An 18,365-nucleotide genomic window follows, 5' to 3' on the forward strand; every position below is an offset into this window, starting at 1 on the left:
CCTGCTCAAGAATGAGTGGTTTATCCCCCAAATTGTGGACAGCCATCCTCTGACTATATTGCATTTCTAGAGAAGTAAGTTCACTGATTGCAGAGATGACTAGGCCCATCTTTGCTACCTTGGAGCTAGCATGTACCTCTGAAATCAGGCAATGTTTCTTGCATTACAGGATTTTTAAAGGTTACATTTACAAAATATTGTTAATCTTAATCACGTATAGTTGTGGGCTACTGGGTTGAAACAGCTTTTTATATGTTTTATAGGCAATGATGTCCACCATGATCATAAACCAGAAAGTTATGCTAAAACTGCTTTACCATTTTAACAGAGTTTTCCTATAATTATTGAAATACTATTATTACATATTAAAAATATAATACATAAAATATACTATGATATCATATTAATTTTCAGTTTTCTGTGTTGTGTATCCACTGTAACCCCAACTCAGGTAGACAAGATAGCTTTGTTAAAGTTATGTTCACCACCTGTTAGCTAGTTTTTTTATTTTTATCCACTGCATATGCATAACTGTCCTGTCTGGCAGTATTCCAGGCTTACTGACTTGGTCGAGAGACAGCCACAAATTTGCCTTAACTTTCATTCCTTTAAACTCTTTGTATAAATACATTTATATAAACCTAGGCCGAATATAGCGTGAGATGATCAACTAAATAATTACTGAACTTCTCATCCAATTATCATACTCTTCTCTAGGCTGCACTAAATCCCTGATTAATGTTCTGAACCCAAAATAAAGTAAAACATTTTTTAACTTAGCACGTGTTCTAATTTTTCCTGGAACTTTTGATGCTACGTTCAGTAACGTCTTTATGACAAAATAGTCAGTTTATTAAGAGCTTTTGATTCTGTATTGTGTAATATTTTCAGCAAATTTAGGGTTAATTTACACCAGTTGCATTGGGATGAGCTAAGCAGCGTTGCTTAGTGCACTCTTGATGCAAAGACAAAGCAATATGCCTTGTTTCCTATGGTGTCAGTTCACACCACTGCATTGCGGTGGTGTGTGCTGAAAAAAAAGTACTGCATGCAGGCCTTTTGTTTAGCACAGCATGTAGAGGTGGTTCACATCCCAACACCACTGTGTGAAAAAAACGTAAAGTATATGTGAACCCTTACTTTGTAAAACAACCCATTACTATTTAAATATAAATGATATAAATGTAAGGCAAAACATTTGTTGATCCTTCCTGTATTGAATCGTATTGTAACTGTACTGTCTGCCTCATGTTTTAAAGCGTTGCACAAACTGTTGGCACTATATAAATCCTGTATAACAATAATAATAATAATAATTTATAGTATATATATATATATATGTATATCTAGGCCCGGATTCACATACATCGTCGCATATTTATGCCGGCGTAGCGCATCTAATATACGCTACGCCGACGCAGCGCACAGAGGCAAACACTGGATTCACAAAGCACTTGCTCCCACTCGCTCTTAAAGATACGCTGGGTTTCCTCAGCGTAAGCTTAGGTGGATATGGGCTTGAGCCATGCTAATGAGGCGTGACCCCATGCAAATGATGGGGCAAGCGCCATAGAAGTACTTCAAATGAATGGCGCATGCGCCGTCCCGTGGCCGCATCCCAGTGCGCATGCTCAGAATCACGTCGGAACTACTCCCTAAGATACGTCGGATCACTGCCTACGACGTGAACGTAACCTATGCCTAGTCATATTCACGTACAACTTAAACGACAAAAGATACGACGGCTTGTGTTCCCTGGTTCATACCTTTGCATGGGTTGTACCTCCTATATGGGGAATAACTTTACGCCGGACATACGACTTACGCAAACTGCGTATATTATGCACCGGGCGCAAGTACGTTCGTGAATCGGCGTATCTCCCTCATTTGCATATGTGCATAAAAAATCAATGGGAGCGGCAAATGCGCCCAGCGTAAATATGCGCCCACGATACAACGGCGTAGGCAAGTTACGTCGGTCGTAGGAAGCCTATTTTTAGGCGTATCTCAGATTGTGGGCACGGCGCATAGATACGACGGCGCATAGTTATACTTACGCGGCGTATCTTGAGATACGTCAGCGTAAGTGCTTTGTGAATCCGGGCCATATACTGTATATATACACACACACACACACACACTATAAGTACTTTTTTCCTTTTTTTATAAGTAATCACATAACCTCTGTTCTCAGCTGCATTAGGGGCTTGAAGAAGTTGGGGTGGAGATTGCAGGTAGGCATGCCAGCAAGAGGCAGATAAAGAGCAATGCACTCATCTTCTCTGTAAAGATCTGTGCAGGAGGGGGTGTAAGCACAAGTTTTGGCCATTATAGGACAGGCAGGCTTTGCTCTCAGCACAGCAAGAAAACTGACCATGCTGGGAAGGATGTGCTTCTATGCTTAGCGTAGTCAGTTTGAAATAGAAAAGCAGGACCACTGGCAGGATCACCAGAAATTTCACACAAAGGAAGAAATACAAAGAGAACAGGATATATTTAAAAACAAGTGCATCAAGTACATGGTACAACAGACACATATCAGAAATATGAAATGTCGGGGCAGCATACAATTTAAGGAAATGTTACTTGTGACACTTCAATAAAGTACAATAAGTAATATGTCCAATGTCATTATCTGCGGTTTGGCACTGTGTCCTCCCAGCACACACCAATTGTGAACAATTTCTTAAGCAATCTTTTCATAAACAATATTGGTCTTATCTACTAAACACACCACTCACACATACATATGTGATGATACTAGGTATTACAGAAATAATACTTCAAGTTACTGGAAATTTGTATTGTGTATGATCAGTAATTCATCCTAATATGGAAGGGTAAATGTATTAAATAACCAAATACTTGAAAGATTTGATGGTATTTCAATGATCTTTCATACAAACCATCTTTCACAAAATACATGAAATCACCTGCTTCATCAGACCTCGTAGGTGGTGCTTTAATTAACAAATATTGTGTAATTGTTTCACTATAGATGATCAAGAAGGGAATAAACTACTCATATTCTTTATAATGTAATGACATTCTGAAAGTTAGTCCTAGATGTAAAATGATCATCATCTGTCTTGGCTGATTATGGTTAGATTAGAAAAAGTGACCATATGGCTATGAGCAACCTCTAGCTACTAGGGATGAGCTTCGTGTTCGAGTCGAACCCATGTTCGACCCTAACATCGTATGTTCTATCGTTCGTTGAAATATGAATGTTACGGGCCGTTCGTGCCAAATTCGAGTGGAGAGTCACGGCCCATAATTCACTGCGGCATTGCTGGCTGATGTCAGGCCAAACATGCACTATGACCCGCAAGCTTGGCCAATGACAGCGCGCAAAAAACGGAGAGCCATAATTGGCCAAAGCCAGGGTGGTTTTGGCCAATTATGGCTCAGGGGGTTTAGTACACGCCTCACACTATAAAAGGCCGCCTGCAGGTCGGCCTTGTGTAGTGTGTTGAGGCGGTGGTTAGAGATCTGTCTGAGAGAGAGAGAGTGTCTTTTTTTCTAGGTAGATAGAGCATGCAGGCTAGTCAGTTAAAGTTAGAGGGGTAGATTCAGGTAGATTGGCGCATCTTTATACCGGCGTAGCGCATCTCATTTGCAATACGCCGACGTAAATCAGAGAGGCAAGTACAGTATTCACAATGCACTTGCTCCTAACGTTGCACCGGCGTAACTTAATTTCGCTGGCGTAAGCCAGCGTAGGTGTAAGTGGGTGTGACCTTATGCAAATGATGGTCGGAAAGTGGAGTAGTGATATACGCCCAGCATTTCCTGGACGGAGCATGCGCAGTGAAGTGGACATATGCTCTGTAGTTTGCACCTAAAGCTACTTGGTGTGTACTGCACGTGTGCTCTGTAGTTTGCACCTAAAGCTACTTGATGTGTACTGCATGTGTGCTCTGTAGTTTGCACCTAAAGCTACTTGGTGTGTACTGCACGTGTGCTCTGTAGTTTACACCTAAAGCTACTTGGTGTGTACTGGTCGTGTCCTCTGTAGTTTGCACCTAAAGCTACTTGGTGTGTACTGTCCATGTCCTCTGTAGTTTGCACCTAAAGCTACTTGGTGTGTACTGCAGTGTGCTCTGTAGTTTGCACCTAAAGCTACTTGGTGTGTACTGCACGTGTGCTCTGTAGTTTGCACCTAAAGCTACTTGGTGTGTACTGCACGTGTGCTCTGTAGTTTACACCTAAAGCTACTTGGTGTGTACTGGCCGTGTCCTCTGTAGTTTGCACCTAAAGCTACTTGGTGTGTACTGCATGTGTCCTCTGTAGTTTGCACCTAAAGCTACTTGGTGTGTACTGCACGTGTCCTCTGAAGTTTGCACCTAAAGCTACTTGGTGTGTACTGCACGTGTGCTCTGTAGTTTGCACCTAAAGCTACTTGGTGTGTACTGCATGTGTCCTCTGTAGTTTGCACCTAAAGCTACTTGGTGTGTACTGCACGTGTCCTCTATAGTTTGCACCTAAAGCTACTTGGTGTGTACTGCACGTGTGCTCTGTAGTTTGCACCTAAAGCTACTTGGTGTGTACTGCACGTGTGCTCTGTAGTTTGCACCTAAAGCTACTCGGTGTGTACTGCACGTGTGCTCTGTAGTTTGCACCTAAAGCTACTTGGTGTGTACTGGCCGTGTCCTCTGTAGTTTGCACCTAAAGCTACTTGGTGTGTACTGCACGTGTGCTCTGTAGTTTGCACCTAAAGTTAATTGGTGTGTACTGGCCGTGTCCTCTGTAATTGGAAACCTAAAGCTACTTGGTGTGTACTGTCCGTGTCCTCTGTAGTTTGCACCTAAAGCTACTTGGTGTGTACTGCACGTGTGCTCTGTAGTTTGCACCTAAAGCTACTTGGTGTGTACTGGCCGTGTCCTCTGTAGTTTGCACCTAAAGCTACTTGGTGTGTACTGCCCGTGTCCTCTGTAGTGTGCACCTAAAGCTACTTGGTGTGCACTGCACGTGTGCTCTGTAGTTTGCACCTAAAGCTACGAGGTGTGTGTACTGCCTTTGTCCTCTGCAGGCCAGTAGTATGTCTGGAAGGACAACAAAGGGGAGGCAGAGAGTCACAAAAGCAAGCAGGCTCTGCATCTAGAGGCAACAGTGCTGGTCGTGGATGACCAAGCTATCCTCATCCTCCCTCACCTAGGCTCAGGGTACTTTGTCTGGCAAAGTAGCTGCCAAGGCGTCGTCTTCCCTCTGCTCAATGGCATCACTCACTCCTTCCCTAGCCCCACCATGTCCTCCTGAAGTGTCCCCCGAACTGTTTGAACACAGTGTTGCGTTCATGCTTCATGAGGATGCGCAGCATTTTGAAGGCTCCGATGATGGTACACAGATAGAGGAAGGCAGTAACATGAGCCCAGAGAGAGGGGTGCCCAAGAAGGGCAGCAATCTGGCAGTCATGTTCCCCCAGCTGCAGCATACTGCCAGGTTTTCTACAGTGATGGGAGGGGATGATGAGGTCACTGACTCTACGTGGGTGCTTGATAGGAGAGAGGAGGAGAAGGAGGTACAGACACATCTTCAACGAGGCAGCTTAAGGGCAGCACACCACAATGCAGAGCTACGCATGTGCAGGGCGCTGCTGTGTCTCAGCGTTATTCCAAAAGTTCTTTGGTGTGGGTCTTTTTTGAGAAGAGTGCATCAGATCGCACCACTGCTATTTGCAACATATGTCCCAAGCGTATCTCGCGTGGCCAAAACATCACCCGCTTGGGCACCACATGCTTGACCAGACATATGTCGACCTGCCATGCAGTTCATTGGCAAGCGTACCTCAAAGACCCACACCAAAGAACAAAGCGGACCTCCCCTTGCCCCTCATCAGATGGGATCTCCAACCCCACTATACCCTCAGTCCTCTCTGAAGCCTGCACTGATAGGACTGAAGGTGTAGAATTAGGTGTGTCACAGCCTAGTACAGTATTTCTTAACTCCAGTCCTCAAGGCGCACCAACAGGTCTTGTTTTCAGGCTTTCCATTATTTTGCACAGGTGATTTTATCAGTTTCACTGCCTTAGTAATTACCACAGCAGTTTCATCTGAGGGAAATCCTGAAAACAAGACCTGTTGGTGTGCCCTGAGGACTGGAGTTGAGAAACACTGGCCTAGTACATGCAGGCAATCTACTATTGGTACACCAATGGCAGATTGTACCAGGCAAATTTCCCCAGCTGCTGCAGCGCCGAAAGGAGTTCTCTCCCAGCCATCCACATGCCCAGCGGTTGAATGCTAGCTTAGCTAAATTGCTAGCACTTCAACTGCTGCCTTTTCAGTTGGTAAATTCTGCCTCCTTCCGTGAGTTTGTGGAATGTGCGGTACCTCAGTGGCAAGTTCCCAAATGCCACTTTTTCTCACAGAAGGTGATTCCGCTCTCTACCGCCATGTGGAAGGCAATGTCCATGCCTTGCTGGACAGGGCGGTCAGTGGTAAGGTGCATATTACCGCTGACTCATGGTCCCGCAGGCATGGACAGGGACGTTACCTATCTTTCACGGCGCTTTGGATGACTCTGCTGGCAGCTGGGAAGGATGCAGGACAAGGTACAGTAGTGTTGGAGGTTGTTCCACCACCACGTCTCCAAAATGCTACTACTGGTTGTGACACACCTCTCTCCTCCACCCCCTCCTCTTCTTCTTACTCTGTGGCCTCTTCCTGGTGTGCTTGGGAGACAGGAGCCACACTGGGGCAGAGGTTCTGTCAGCTCTGCAGGGGCAGGCTCAGAGGTGGTTGACGCTTAAGCCAGGAATGGTGGTTTGCGACAATGGCACCAACCTCCTCTCCGCCCTGCGACAGGGACAACTGACCCATGTGCCCTGTTTAGCTCATTTCCTTAACTTGGTGGTGCAGCGGTTCTTGGGCAGGTACCCGGGCTTACAGGATGTCCTGAAGCAGGCCAGGAAAGTCTGTGTGCATTTCCGACGGCCATATAATGCCAGTGCTTGGCTGGCAGACCTCCAAAGGGAATACAACCTACCCAAGAACCGCCTAATATGTGACATGCCCACCAGGTGGAACTCTACGCTGGCCATGCTGCAGCGGCTGCACACGCAGCAGAGGGCCATCAATGAGTATCTGTGCCAATATGGCAGCAGAACTGGGTCAGGGGAGCTTGTTTTTTTCCCCCACGCCAGTGGGCCTTGATCAGGGATGCATGCACTGTCCTGTCACCATTTGAGGAGGCCACGAGGGTGGTGAGCAGTGACAGTGCATGCATCAGTGAGACTGTCCCTCTTATTCACATGTTGGAGCACACTCTGCGTGGAATAATGGACAGGGCCCTTGAGGCAGAACAGAGGGAGGAAAAGGAGGACTTTCTTACCTCTCAAGGCCCCCTTTATCCAGACAGTGTTCCTACGTGCCCGCCTATCACACAGGAAGGGGACGAGGAGGAGGAGGAGGATTGTGTCAGCTTGGAGGTGGAGCCTAGCACTCAGCATCAGCAGCAGTCTTCAATGGATCAATTACAGTCCCAAGGAACCCATGGACTTGTACGTGGCTGGGATGAGGTGGCTGCGGATCATGTCATCCTCAGTGACCCAGAGGACTCCACACCGAATGCCTCAGCAAACCTACGCTGCATGGCCTCCCTGATCCTGCAAAGCCTGCGGAAGGACCCTCGTATTCGTGCTATCAAGGAGAGGGATCATTACTGACTGGCAACTCTTCTTAATCCACGTTACAACGTTAAACAGGGGCGTGTAATTACAATTTTTGATGCAATACTTTGCTAGAGTATCTGTGAGGGGTTGCAGTGTTGTGGCACCAGTGCCTAAGGCCCAATTTTTTTGTGTGTAATAAAAAAATTTGATGCAATACTTTACAGCGGGCTCATTGCTGCGCTCCAACTAGAGTATCTGTGAGGGGTTTCAGTGTTGTGGCACCAGCACCAGTGCCCAAGGCCCAATTTGTCTGCCCCTGTTTAACACTTTTTAAAACTTTTTTTTCCATTGATACATGTTCCCTGGGGCAATACCCGGGTCCCCAAATCCGTTTTCCGACAATAACTTGCATATTAGGCTTTAAAATTAGCACTTTTGAATTCGAACGTTCGAGTCCCATTGACGTCAATGGGGTTCTAAATGTTCGCGCGAACATTCGGTCTGTTCGAAGGTTCTAGTGCGAACCGAATAGGGGGGTGGGTGTTCGTCTCATCCCTATCCTTCAGTTGGGGGATAGATCCAATATTGAGGTCTCCCAGAGTTGTTAGACATGTTCCTTATTCTACTGGGTAGTAGTTAGACACACTTCTAGGGGGACATAACAATGACAAACTGATATTCAGAGACCCTAAAAATTAAAAATTAAGGGTATGTGCCAATATTTCTTTTTATTTTGGTCTTTAATCCATTTTCAGTCCTTGTTCTTTAAAAAAGAAAGAAAAATTGTATACTAGCAACACGAGCCAGGGAGGCTGGTGTACTGTTGAGCAGCACGAAGTGTGCTATGAGACTGAGGACTGGAGTATATATGCACAGTTCAGCGCTTACACCGTAGGACAACTGGAGGCATTGTAGAAACAGTGAAGGAGTCCACTATTTGAAGACGCTGAATCGAGGAGGGCACTGTCTCAGGAGGGTATTGTATAGCTGGCTTTTTCATCCAACACTGCCTAGCATGCTATGCCATGTATGGTGAAGTGAGAAAGCGGACTACCCTGATTACTCAATACTCCATATTGAATATTGACTGCAGCTTTGAAGGATATGTGGATGTGCAGCATCAATCTAAATCGCTCTAGGAGGTCGATTGCATAGTGGCCTATGGTCTTTCTTCTTTCACCCTTTCCTTCCCCAGCTGCATAGTTCTAATTGCAAAAGTGCAGGATCCCGCAAAGTCCTCCATTGAGCCTTGATTGGGACTCTAGTTCTATACCATTGGCATTAAGAAGTTCAATCACAGTGGAAGTGTATGTTACCTATTGATGAACATTGTTCTTTGTATAAACACCCACATTTAATACATTGCTTTAGACAACATCAGTCGTGGCATGAACAGCTGTGCATAGACTATGTGGCATCTGGACGATTGTTTATGTGTTTTATGTGTTATGGTCGTTTTTTGTCTATGTGCATTGTTATGTGTGTTGCCATATTAATTGACTGTTTAGCGCAGTAGTAACTGGATATATATCTTGCTTATGTGCTCCAATTGTCACCTCCAATGGAGGAATTTACAGAAATTTTAATCATTTAATAAATACGGTAATCTTTTCTATTTTACCTACACTGCATGCTGTGTTACTCATTTGGTCTTTTGGTTTCCCACTGCTATAGTGGGGACAATCTTTCTCTTTTTTTGTTATGTATATAGTATTTATACTAGCAATACATTTTCATTCTTTTTCTTCTGTTCTAAAACACAAAATATTTATGCTGGTTTCTGCATTTTTACAGTGTAGTCAATAGGGAGCAGATGGAAAACAAAAGATCTGTCTTCATTCCGTTTTAATTAGCTTTACTAGTTTTGTGCTATGAGCAAGAAAAAAGCTACACAAGGGATGGAAAACTGAATGGAGACTGGAACTGCATTGTTTGGAGACTGGAATGGAGACTGGAACATGCAAAGACATGGATGAACGATTTTGGGATGGAGGAACTTGACTGGCCTGCACTGTCCTGACCTCAACCTGATAGAACACCTTGGGATGAATTAGAGCACAGACTGCGAGCCAGGCCTTCTCATCCAACATCAGTGCTTGACCTCAAAAATGCGCTTTTGGAAGAATGGTCAAATATTCCCTATGACACACTCCTAAACCTTGTGGACAGCCTTCCCAGAAGAGTTGAAGCTGGTATAGCTGCAAAGGGTGGGCCAACATAATTATGAACCCTGCAAGCTAAGACTGGGATGCCATTAAAGTTAATGTGCGTGTAAAGGCAGGTGTCCCAATACTTTTGACAATATAGTGTATATTTAAGTTTGCTCATCCGATTTCTATCCTGTATCTTATATGAAAGTATAACATTTTTTATAGCAATTGAAGAAAAGTCCTCTGGTAGTGACTCTTCCCAGTGCGGAAATAAAAAAATATAAAGTGAATCCAGTGTACTTCCTTTACCAGTATGCGTTCACCAGAACGCTATTGATAAACAGCACTGGGCATCATTCCAATCAAGAAGAGTTTCCAGCAATCACTCGATCAATCCTCCAGATATACATAGGGGAATCCTAATCAGAAAATGCTTTTGTTCTGCCGCAGCTTTACCATTCACTCTTACTTCTACTGTATGTGACCAAAAAGACCAATCCTGATCTCAACTTCTGCCTTCTGGGTGATGATCTTCTCCTGGACCCGACACAATCGCAGTTTTCCGTTGGTCGATACGAGATACCACTGCCACTAGAGCTAAGCAAATCTCTGGTACTTCTCAGTATGGGGAAATATGCTCCCCCTGCTTTCCACAGTACAATGCTTGGTGCCAACCACTAGGTTTAAGCTTTGTCCCATGGGAAACGTACACATTCCTGAGAAGATTTTTTTTTTTTTTTTACAGGTTTACATTTTATTGCCGTTCTAGATTTTTAAACAAAAGCATCCAATACAATAAGAGAATTACCCATGAGTGGGTGTAAATGAAGCTTCATATTAGGATACTTTGGTATTTCCCATCCATCGGTCAACTGGGGATTTTCATTTAGGAGCGGCTGCCCAAGCTTGTCAATACAAAATTTGGTAACGTATAGGACACTTCCAACAACACTGAATGCTTCGTTTTTATCTGCATCTTCATTGGAACTCCCATCTTCCTTCAACGAAAAACTTGATGGCTGAGGACTAATATTAAACGTTGTTTTTTCAGGGTTAGCCCTCTTCTGTTCTTCATATTTTTGATGCAGGCCTGAAACAAAATCCTCAATTTCTTGACGGAACTGCTTTGAAATAGCATGATTCATGAAAAGAATCTGTAACATTGGTCCATCAAACTTGTCCTCAAATAAGCCACTTGGCCACGAAAAAAAATTTTCTCTTGAGCTCTAGATTCTCCGCCCGCAGCTGTTCTATTGTGTCCCCATAGCGGGCGAGCTGCTCCTGTAAGCCGTCGGGCTCCAAGTGACTGTCCTCGGTGTCGTCGAAGCGTTATGTTTCGCTTGAGGCTTCACGTCCCCCGTCCAGCTGCTCAAAAAGCTCCTGGTCCCCGAATTCCACCTCCGCCATCTTCAAGCTCTGCGTCCTGAGAAGATTTTGGCTTGCACAGGAATTTTGGGGGATTGTTGTGGGGTAGGGAGCAGGACAAAGGTATCGATAGGCTTCTATAAAGCAAACCTGTTACATATCCTCTTTAAGATGAATTGCCAACTGAGTGATCAGGCACAATGTGCAGCCACTGCCAAACATGTACAGGTTCAGTCATGATTTATTTAAATCTCTAACCGTTTTGCATAACTGTATGGAAGCTAGACATGTGTATTTGTTTTCGTCCGAATGCATTTTCATCCGAATTTTGGGTATTTTCGTTTTAACAAGCGAAAACTAACGTGCAGAATCCAAAATCCGAAACATTTGACATAAAAAATGCTTTATTTTTGTTTTCGTGGCTACAACAGTTTCGATATAGATCTGTGTCTATCAAACCTGTTGGTCGAATGTGCCTAACCTTGACTCTATTAGTCCAAGATTATTCTACATAGAGAGGAAAGATTCGACCATAGAGAGAAATTATTCGAATTATAGAGACAGTGTTGGGGGTTAGACTATTTGACATGAATGACGAAGATTCGGCCGAAGCAGAGTAAAACATACAAACGTCAAATCTGTCATTGAAGGCTTAGGGTGTCTGTCGAAAGTTCTAAGAAGATTCGACAAGCAGCTAAACTGCACGACGCCGCAATCATACATTTTCGGTCAAATGCTCTGCTCATAAGCTATAGAAGAATTCAAATATTAGTTGACTAGTAATAATAATTTATAAATATAATTATTACTAGTGTCATACAACATTAGATTCTTCTATAGCTTGTAGGCAGAACATTCAACCGGAATGTATGATTTCGGCATCGTACAGTTTGGCTGCTCCGTCAAATCTTCTTAGAACATTCGACAGACACCATAAGCCTTCAATTGACAGATTCGACCCAAATTAATTCGGATTTTTGGACAAAATGCATTTATAACGAAACAAAATAAATAAAAATGAGTAACTAAATAAATGTATTTTTCATACGAAAACGAAATTCCGAAACAAAATATTTCAATGTGCACATGTCTAATGCAAGCTACATGCTCAGTGTTCTGAGGCACTCGTTTTAATAAAGTTGTCTAAGGATGGCAAACATAGAGGAGAGAAACAGTCACCAGCATTGTCTATAGACTCCCTGATCATTATTTTTTTACTAACCTATCATGCCTTGTCTAAGCTGTGTATCTGTACTTCTTGGTAGAGAAGCACAGCTTTGTTTCCTCGTGTCAAAACTGCCCTTCGATGACTGGTTGAGCAATGGTCAAGAAGCAGTAGGAGAGAAGCAGAAAGCATAGCTCCACAGAATAAATAAACCACTGCAGTTCTTCAGTTACAGCCTCCTCTCCAGCAACTCCTCAGGAAAGCAATGAGCAACACAGCAGAGACATCACCAAATCTCACCCCAAATCTCGCACAACTAGTATGTTCATGGGCTACAATGCCTTAGTTGATTCCACCACTGCGGATATACAGCCATGAAACGTTAGACAGAGATAGTGCACTGATACTTGGAATTGCAGGCAAGTAGCTAGATTCAGTAAGAGTTAGGCCGGCAAATCAGTAGATACGCCGACCTAACTCGGAATCTGCGCCGACCTAAGTTTAAGTGTATTCTCAAACAGATATACACTTAAACCTATCAAAGATACGACGGCTTGTGCCGTCCTATCGTAGGGTGCAATATTTAGGCTGGCCGCTAGGTGGCACTTCCATTGCGGTCGGCGTAGATATGTAAATCACTAGATAGGCCTATTCACGAACGTACGCCCGGCCGACGCAGTACAGATACGCCGTTTACGTAACACATTATTAGGCCTAAATCAAATAGGCTGGAATAGTAATGTTAAGTAATGGCCGTCGTTCCCGCGTCGAAATTAGAAAATTTTACGTCGTTTGCGTAAGTCGTCCGTGAATAGGGATTTACGTCCACGTCGAAACCAATAGGCCCGTGCGGCGTACTTTGCCGCAATGCACACTGGGATATGTAGGCGGATGGCGCATGCGCCGTTCCAAAAAAACTTCAGTCAGGTCAACACAAATTAACATAGAAACACGCCCCCTCAGCCTATTTTGAATTAGGCGCCTTACGCCGCTCGCTTTAGGCTACGCCGCCGTAACTTAGCAGGCAAGTACTTTGTGAATCATGTACTTGCCTCGCTAACTTACGGTGGCGTAGTGTAAACACGATACACTACGCCGCCGCAAAGTTAGGGCGGGCTATGTGAATCTAGCCCAAAAAGTATATAAGGTAGGCTCATTTAATTTTCTAGAAGTTTCCTATAGAAAATAAATTGTTCAGTTTTTGATTTTAGATACACTTGAGCGCTTCAGATAATTATTCTCCATGGCTGTAGTCAAAGGGAAATTAGCACCAAATTTGAAAGCTGATTTCTTGAATCTGGGAATTCCGTTCCCCCCCGCCCTACTACCCTTTAATCCCTTTGAATAAATATATATAAAAGCTAGGAAAAAGTGTCCTCCTACAGATTCATGCAGACAGTATACTGTGGATACTTGCGGCTGGAACCCCAGGTGTTTCGATCAGTAGTCAGTGTTCAGCATGTACAACTTAATGACAAGCTGACAGGAGCCGCAGCTCTCCAATGCTTTAAGCATCTGTATGCATCTATCTGCACCTCCAAGGGTTACCTGTGGTTAGGTACAGATGTTTTTTCCTGGACGCAGATTGATTTGCACATGGCTGATTAGGATGGTTGATTCAGGAATTTTAAATGCAAATGATTGGAGGAAAGGGGGTGGCACAAATATTTTCCCTTAGATGGGCTTTAACATTAATCCAAATACTGATATTCTTAGTGGAACACGTTATGTTGTTTAACTAGTGAACACTTGTTAGGAACAGATTTTTTTAAATGTGTCCATTTGTTTTAAACTTTCCTTATAACAATGCTGGTTTTCTAAGTAACATAATGACTATTGCATTGATGTTTTCCATTGAGGATATTGTACATTTGTTTAAAATTTGACTCTAAAGATGAGGGCCGGTTGAGAGTCTGCTGGTTTTCCATGGAATGTGTCCTCTTGCTACAGATTATCAGGACAGATGCAAAAGCATGCTACCTTTTACATCGCCTGTATCCAAATGATCTGGATGCACTTTGTCAGACTCACGCTATTCTAGCATTCCTTTACTGTAGTGGATGGACTTTTACAACTTAAACCATAACAGGTTTGCAAAACACAGGAACAAGACTAGTTTTGCATTAGGTTTTTGAATATTATCAGGGGAATAAGCCAAAGTACTGTATGCTAGCCATATCTAATCTCTTATTTCTGTAAAGTCTCCCTATTCTGCTTAATGCCATTAATCATACTCTTTAGGTGCTAATGATACCACATACAGTCATAGGAGCACTGAGCCACAATGTGTTCACTAGTTAAAGATACTATACTTGGTAAAAATATTAATGGCTCCATTTGTAGAATATATTTATTTTTTAATTTAATGTGTTAACCACATGTACATATATAATTGTTTTTCCGATAGTGTACATTTAGCTAGCCATACACTAAGGCAAATGATTAGACCAATACTGGCTATAATACAGTCACATAGGGACAGAGGTGTATGTTACTCAGATACTCAGTTACTCAGTCACTATCATTTGGAAATATTTTTTTCACTAGGTAGGAGCACGATCCAGTGAACATTGCTGGAGGCACCCAACATTTAAAACAAGTAATTTTTACTGTTGCAAGACCAAATATTAACAGCTGGCCTAACACATGTAATCTTTTGAGAATTATTGTACATAGTCTGGTAGTTTTACTTTCATTCTAAGTTTAAAGTTCAGTTTGAATTGTGCATAACTTGTGTTTGTATTTTTAATAAGCAACAATGCACTAGAGTGGCATTAGTATGTACTACAGCTTTGACTTACGTAAAAGTCAGTATTTGCATATTGCAGGTGTATCAGGTTGGGTTGGTTTAGAAATTTAATATGGCAGAATCATTTTAAATTTTTACTAGCCAAAGTTTATGCATATTCAATGGCATATTTCATGTTGTTTCTTTCCATTTTGGTAACATATCTAAAGGATAAAATCTTTGAAGGTGAAGTCCATGCAGAAAGCATAGAGAGATGAACCAGCATTTATCCAAGGATATACTTGGATTTATCCAAGGATATATACTTGGATATAGTATATCCAAGGATATACTATACTATACCCATACTTGTATGTAAAGTGATAAATGTATTTTATGCCTATTCATTTAACAACATTGAACTTCTGATTGTGTCTCATCTAATTCCCTAGCTATCATCAATTTTGTGACAAGACATCTACTTAGATCTGCTGGTTTTAATGACTTACATATTCAGACTCTCCCAAGTTTGTACTATTTGATGAGTGGAATATGGATTTGCCTGAATAAATAAAACAGTTTAGTATGACTCAGTCACAAAAAAAAATTGTGTCAGCTCTGCCATTTGTAAAAACAGCGACTAATATCTAAAACTCCTCTCAATTTAGAGGGATATCATCTGTGTAAATGTTAGCCCTGGCCCAAATATACCCTACTTTCTTTATGTGAATTTTTAACATCTATAATTTTTTCATTTTTTAGATCTATTAAATAGCGCATTTGAAGAAAACTTTTATATTTTTAATAAACATATACAGCCAGTGATGACATTTGTTGTACACCTGCAATATGCAAATACTGACTTTTACGTAAGTCAAAGCTGTAGTACATACTAACGCCACTCTAGTGCATTGTTGCTTATTAAAAATACAAACACAAGTTGTGCACAATTCAAACTGACTTTAAACTTAGAATGAAGTAAAATTACCAGACTATGTACAATATTCTCAAAAGTATGATCCTCTGACTATTGCATGCAACAAGTCCACATGCATCGGCTCAGCTGCTAAGTGTCTTTAAGAATTATTTCCAAAATATTGGCAAATATAACAATATCTTGGTTAAATTATCTTTGCGTTCAGTTTTAAGAAATATTAGAAATGTCATTGAATGAAAAAAAAGAAAGTATTTGTTATAAATTCTACTAAATAAATCATGGTAGAATTAGCTTTTTCCTGATACTTGCGCTTAAGTAAATTTACGTAATGTAAAGTGAAGATTATCACCTAGGTCACTGTAGGTAAGGGATGTATAGATATTGAGAAAATGGGTTTTTACTGAGAACACAAGTGCTGCCACAAGACAGAACAAGACAACTGTTTAACATATGATGACAAGTGACAACTAAATCAGTACACTTTGTCAGGAGTAATTATAAGACTGGTTACAAGGTGATGAGATTTACAATAATTAATAGTAGGCTACACATAATCAGCCTAAACCACAATGCCTTTTGGAGTTCAAACAGACCAACACTGTAGGCTGATATATAAAAAGCTTTACGTGAAATCCTCTTAAGACAGCAGCATTTGCGTTGAATATTTGGAGAATGCAAAGATGTTTTTCAGTCCTTTCATGTTGTAAATTATTACGTGCACACAGAAACCTGATATATATAGCTAGGACATGGTTTGTATTAAACATACACACATTCTTAAGCAGAACTTATTGTTTGCAGAGCTGCTAGGATAGTCCTAGTGTGAAAGCACAAGATTCAAATAGAACAGTGTGCTTTTTTTTTTTTGCCTCTCTTCTACTTTTCCTTACCTTTAGGCTGGACCCTCCAGACTGCTATTGAATATTGGGGTCTCCTGTACTTATATCAGATCCAACATTGTAAACACCAAGCCATAAAGATGGAGTGACTTTGGATAGGTCTGTATCTTCCATTGGGACAGTCAAGTGAGCAGTTGCAAAGGTTGCTTGGGCACCTCTACAGAGGTTATAAAATCTTGAAGGAGAAACTTCTCATTATGACAGCCACTTACTGCCCATCATCTCTAACGTTGCCTTTGATGCGAGACTCTATAAAAGCCGAATAATCTCAAGGATATTTTTTTTTTTCTTAAAATCCGATCAGCAATTCTGTTTCGTGGTATATATTAAATCCTTGTTTAGTCTTCTTGTAACTCCTAGTAAATCCAGTGAATTTTTTCTCTCCGGTCTGCTGTTTCCATCCAAGAGCTGTCAGAAGTTATCGCAGCTTCATTATATAAGTGCAGCTGATTAGCATACGTGTCTCTGGAGGCATGTCATGTGTCTAACACATTAAGCAACACTCACTTCTCCCTCTTAAGCTGATCTATCCTTCACATGAAATTGAAGCTCTGCAGAAATGCCCCAAATATTAAGTTCAGCCATCAATAGAAAAGATCCTGTAATAAGCTCATTATAAATCCCTCTTAATTTCTTCTTCTGGGTAATTTGGTTTTATTGGCATGCCAAAGACATTAGGAATATTCCTCCTTAGGATTGTCAGCCTCCCTTGCTGTAGGATTAATTATTTTTAGCAGTAGTCTAATGTTTAATCTTCCTCCTTCTCTCAGCCACCCAGAACCTTGCTGGAAGGAGGAAAAGAGTTTCTCTTGAAGGGAGGACTGGAGGTGGGAGGGTGAGTGTGTGTGTGTGTATAGTAAGTGTGTATCTGTGTGTGTAAGGTTCCTGACTTTTTTCCGCAACTTTAATCTTTCTCACTAACTCCTCCTGCTGGCCAATATCATGTTACAGAAAATATGACATTTTAACCCCTGAGCCACTTATGTGTCTTGCAACTCACTGTGCTTGAAATTCCGTTTCCAATAACTATGGGACTTCTTTTAAATGCATCCTAAAGATCAAACGCAATAGCGACATTGACATGCTTAATGGATTGCAGAATTGCCTAATTATGTCTGATGTGCATCAGCGACATAATTGACTATTAGAGGAATATATGCTTTAAGGTATTGCTTATCGATGCTTAAAAAAAAAATTAGCTTATTCACTTTAATGCTACACTGAAGAATCCAATATGCACAGAATAAAACCAGATCGATTTTACATGAAAGCAATTGACCTAGTGACGGAGAGAGAATCATTTGAAATTAGAACATTTTTTTTAAAGCAATATATATATATATATATATATATATATATACATATATATTGCAATTGATTGAGTATTCTTTGCAAGGGAATTTTCATTTAGCTTGACTTTATATATGAATATATTTTTTTACTTAAATTTTTTTCTTTGCACTTGATTGAGTATCCTTTGCAAGGGAACATTTTTGTCTAAAGCAATA

General features: G+C 41.6%; 1 protein-coding gene across 1 annotated transcript in view; it reads right to left on the bottom strand.

The window, feature by feature from the left end:
- NRTN (neurturin) overlaps positions 1 to 17,916 on the bottom strand; it is a 231,446-nt gene extending 213,530 nt beyond the window's left edge. Inside the window, exon 1 of the mRNA XM_040327416.1 lies at positions 16,849 to 17,916. The gene's annotated coding sequence lies outside the window, so the exon portion shown is untranslated. The remainder of the gene's footprint in view (positions 1 to 16,848) is intronic.
- Positions 17,917 to 18,365: the final 449 nt, after the last annotated feature.

The sequence above is a fragment of the Rana temporaria genome, chromosome 1, assembly GCF_905171775.1.
Source record: "Rana temporaria chromosome 1, aRanTem1.1, whole genome shotgun sequence".
Lineage (NCBI taxonomy): Eukaryota > Metazoa > Chordata > Amphibia > Anura > Ranidae > Rana > Rana temporaria.